The 5,273-nt window shown below is 37.4% G+C and overlaps 1 pseudogene; it reads left to right on the top strand.

Moving 5' to 3' along the window:
• Positions 1-1,440: 1,440 nt before the first annotated feature.
• Positions 1,441-4,826, top strand: LOC133260985 (olfactory receptor 52A5-like; annotated as a pseudogene).
• Positions 4,827-5,273: the final 447 nt, after the last annotated feature.

A 5,273-nucleotide genomic window follows, 5' to 3' on the forward strand; every position in this document is an offset into this window, starting at 1 on the left:
GGTCATTTCACAATGCATTTAAATATCAAATCACTAAATTGTACACCGTAGTGTTATATGTGAGTTATACGTCAATAAAAATTGAGATAACATTTGGTCTTCCATCTCCATTTCTATGTATAATTTCTAAAATTGCCGAAAGACTATATTAGAATTCTCAAAAAAACAAAATATGAGGAGACATCAGGAAGGCACTAATTCTACACTCTCTTGTATATGAAATAAACACTAATATCAGCCTTAAAATGTCCATCCTATCATAGTAAAGAACCATAATACAACTGTTCCAGAACAGTTTTTATGTCAGAGTAAGTGAAATCATTTGACTTTTGATGCTTGATATTTTATGGTTCCAAATTTGCTGTTTTCAGCCAAATCCAGAGGCGAACAACTATCATTCATCTGCATACAGAAACATTATAATCAAACAATTTCTCACAATAAGAGCCTAGATGGACTTTGACAAGACTATTTGAGATGAACTCAGCCAGTCCATCTTGACTCCATTAACTCTGAAAACTTAAGTAAGTCACAAAACTATGATCTTCTGTGGAATCATTCCTGAGATAGTGTCTCCTGAGCTGTTAGAGGGTAATATACAATAATGTTTAAGTCAGGGCTTGCATTGTTCTTAAACAGTTGCCATTAACTTTTACATTATCTTCTGATAGTATTAGAATTCCTGGATTATTTTAGGGCCTTTACCTGTAGGAGGAGGAAACGTTTAAGGAAAGACTTGACAGACTGACCTGTTAACATTAACGTGACCGTTTACTGCACACACTACCCATCCTCTGCATGCCTCCTCTCTCATTGATGCACTGTGCTTCCCACTGCTGTTTTTCCTACCTTCACGTTATTTTTGGTATACTAATCCTTTTCTATTAAAGTCAGATTCCCATGTAACATTTGTCATTTATTAATTGCTTTGTCTATTTGTTCAACCCCTGAGACCAACTGCTTTTTCAATGCATATCCCTATACAGTGCTGCGGTAAGAGGGAAAACCACAAAGATTCAGATCACTTACTTTCACATAAAAACAAATTTAATACTTAGAAAGGCCTCATGTCTAAATGTTTACGCCTCTAACCCACTTTTGTAAAAATACTAAGGACAAAGGGACATATTTCCACCAAAATAAGTAATGAGAAGCAAAATCTTATTTTAAAATATTTGAGTAAAAATTAAAAATTTAAATTCTTGTTAAAGTGGCAAAAGCCTTTGAATGTAGTTATTTCTAAGGGCAACTCTGTTACTTTGGTGGGTGGTTGACACTGTGATACACATTGTTTTTTTCCTGTTCGCTGATATCAATCAGCTGACCTGAATCACCATGGGCCCAGCTGGGAAAAGATGCACACAACCAGCTCTCCTAATGCAGGGTGAGCTAGCCTCACATGTAAATATCCTCAATGCTACACTATTTCAAGGACGGATTATGGATAAGATGGGGTCAGAGCCTTTGTCAATGGAAACAGAACAGGACTATGAAACAGGGCCAGACCCAATTACACAGAACAAATCCAGTGTGACTTCAAGAAAAATCACACTGGCCCCCAGGTAAACACAAATAATACAGTCTTGTGAGACTTTTCTTTGTATGAAATAGAGAACGGGAGGTTTCCCCCTTTATCTTCTAGCTACTAAATCTTAAAATCCTTTATCTAAGGCACACTCTTTTGTGCCTTAACTCAACTAAATAAATACCTGCCATGAACAATAGATCCCAATGGGAAGTTACTATAGATATTGCAAATGATCTTAAAATCCTTGAAAATGTATATCAACATTTCATGATAATTCTGAACATAACTGAGGCAATTGGATGAGGGCTGGTTTGGATACAGGAACGACTCGTTTCAACAAATTCACATGGAAGATTCTCAGAAAACAACAGATGATTGAGGGTTCTGAGGTGAAATTTCCCAAGTCATCCCTTTTCATGGGTCCAAAACTTAAAAATGAGTGCTTCTCAGATTGGAATTAAATTACAGAAATATTCCTTTTTTCTCGGTCAGCAGGTCTATACTGAGTAGTCTGTATATCTCAAGATGTTTTTATGTTCCTATATTGGTTTATTATTTTTATAAATAAGTACCATTGACTTGTTTTGTCCTCTCCTGGGGCACTGTCTTCTTTTAGAAAATTTTAAAAGGGGGATCATTTTGGTTCCCAGTTCCAAAGTGAAAGCAAAGTTTAAGAATTTCTTTTTTAGAGACACAAACACTGATAATGAATCTTGTATATTCTGAACCATAAGATGCTTTTCTTTTTTTCACCCTTTTCACAGGTGAACCTAAGAACTCACCAGGAATTTGTGAAACGAATTGTCCAGGTACACCATGTACTATGAAATATTCATCTTTACTAGCTGAAGCAGCAAAAAGTTTCTGACTCTATTACTTCTATGGGTATTACCACAGGTGATAATTGGTAAGTCTTTGGGCTTGAAACTCTGCACTGAGTGTTGGGAAATGGAGAACACAAATACCATGTGATCCAATAAAAAGCCAAGATGATTTTAAAATATCTGTAGAATATTACAGTTCAGTTGAGTGTTCAAACCTAGGAAGACTGAGTCTCCTGATTTCCAGAAGGTTTCTAAATCAGTTAATGACATAATGGGTGTTACATTTTAATGAGGTTGACAACTGGGAGGACCTCTAGAAAATATTCTGGGCAGATAAATGGATGAAAAGCTTATTTGTTAACAGGTTAGCAAATAATACCCATTTAGGCCAGGAAAGATTCACGGGGAAGGAGGCCCTTGAAGTCATTCATGTGACATGCTCATCATGTATCTAAAGTTATGGGAAAGAGAGGATGAACTTCTATGGATTAGCATTTGGCATTTAGTGACAGAAAAATACATTCTCCTATATATTTTACAAATTATTTACATGAACTAAGTCATTGATTCCTTGTAATCACATTAGAATGTATTTCAATCTGTGAGCATTGTTTTAGCAACAAAAAAATGGAGACAATTTGAAGTTAAGTTCTATAACTGGCTGTAGATTTTGCAAAGTAAGTAGTGGCATCCAGGATTTAAACTCTCTTGACTAATTTCAGATCCCATTCAATAAATCATCATGATCCATGGTTGATGGTATTTTTTGGAAGATGGATTCTGGATTTTTATGAAAAATTAAGAAGGAGACATTTTGGTACTCAATGTAAAGACAGCCTATGTGATATTTGGAGTTCTTGCCACATGGCAAGCTATCTCAGGAAACAGAGTTCTCTATCAGTGGAGGACTTGAGCTCAATGAGGGAATGTCAGAGAATTCATAGAGGGAGAATATTTGTGGGTGTTTGTAGTTTGGATTTGCTGCTGCTGCTAAGTCGCTTCAGTCATGTCCGACTCTGTGCGACCCCATAGACGGCAGCCCACCAGGCTCCCCCATCCCTGGGATTCTCCAGGCAAGAACACTGGAGTGGGTTGCCATTTCCTTCTCCAATGCATGAAAGTGAAAAGTGAAAGTGAAGTCGCTCAGTCGTGTCCGACTCTTAGTGACCCCAAGGACTGCAGCCTGCCAGGCTCCTCTGTCCATGGGACTCTCCAGGCAAGAATACTGGAGTGAGTTGCCATTTCCTTCTCCAGGGGATCTTCCTGAACCAGGGATCGAACTCAGGTCTCCCACATTGTAGGCAGACTCTTTAAAGACTGAGCTACAAGGGAAGTATAACCCTAATCTTAAGTATGTTCAGCTAAAATAAATGAATTTCTTCTTCTCTTTAATTCATCACTTTTTGACAGGAATTAGAAGATGACACACCATGCTGCTCCTTCTGCTAAGTACCATATCACTTCTTAAATCTACTAAACAAGTCATTATGCTCATATTTCATATCCAATGGCTCAGTCTGAATGCCCTCTGTACTAACACTCATTGGGATTCTTGGCCTGGAGTCAGCGCACTGTTAGATCGGGGTTCATTCTGTGTTATGTACCTTGTGGCTGTGATTGGGAATTTCCTAATTACAGTGATAATCAAATATAAAAACAGACTCTCTCTCTCTCTCTCTCTCTATATATATATATATATATATATATATATTAGCCATGTTGGGAGCCACAGGCATGCACTTAGCACTTTATTCTCCCCAGTGTTAGGCATCTTCTGGTTTCAGTTGACAGAAATTTCTTTTGAAACCTGTCTTCTACAAATGTGGCTTCTTCATTCATTCCAGGGAACTAAATCAGGTGTCTTACTGGTGATGGCCCTAGATCACTATGTGGCCATCTGTAACTTCTTGAGACATGCCAATGTCTTCTCCCAACAATCCTTGACTCACATTAGAGTTGGGGTGACACTCAGGGCTACTATTCTTATACCACTATGCACAGAGCTTATCAAATATTGATAAATTCTACTGAACAGCATTCATCTCCCATGCTTATTGTGAGCACATGGCCATTGTGAAGCTGGTTACAGAAGATGTAAGGATCAACAAGATACATGGTCTATTTGTTGCCTTCTGTGTCTTAGGATTTTACATAATCTTTATGTTGTTTTTTACTCAAATCTTTATTACTATCTTTCAATTTTTCCTGAAGTAGGCAAGATTCAAAGCCTTTAATATATTCATCACCCACGTTTGTGTCTTCCTACAGCTCTATCTCCTTGCCTTTTCTTTCTTCACACACAGGTTTGGTTTTTACATACTGCCATATGTTCATATCCTTTTATCTAAGCTTTACCTGTAGTTCCACCTTTTATCAACCCAATCATCTATGGAGTGAAGAACAAACAAATCTGTGACTATGTATTAACAATATTTGTATACCCCAAATATCTTGGTCACAGTGGATCTTTCTAAAGAGAATTTAGGTTAGTTCTAAGTAGAAATTTCAATATGATAAAAGATAGATATTGTACAAACTTCTATGTTCAAAAAATACTTTAAATCCCAGATGGTCATATTGAAGGGGATATTTTCAAATCATAAAATACTTAAAACATTAGCTTACTATTATTAGAAGAAGTAAAATTCATTTAGGTTCGTATTTTAAGTGGTTGCCATTATTCTTCTGATTTTAGACTGGGCTTCTCTTGTGGCTCAGCTGGTAAAGAATCTGCCGCCAATGCAGGAGACCTGGGTTCAATCCCTGGGTTGGTAAGATTCCCTGGAAAAGGGAAAGGCTACCCACTCCAGTATTCTGCCCTGGAGAATTCCATGGACTATATAGTCCATGGGGTCACAAAGAGTTGGACATGACTGAGTGACTTTCACTTTCTCTTGGGGCTTCCCTCCTAACTCAGTTGG

Source organism: Bos javanicus, chromosome 15 (assembly GCF_032452875.1).
Source record: "Bos javanicus breed banteng chromosome 15, ARS-OSU_banteng_1.0, whole genome shotgun sequence".
In the NCBI taxonomy this organism is placed as follows: domain Eukaryota; kingdom Metazoa; phylum Chordata; class Mammalia; order Artiodactyla; family Bovidae; genus Bos; species Bos javanicus.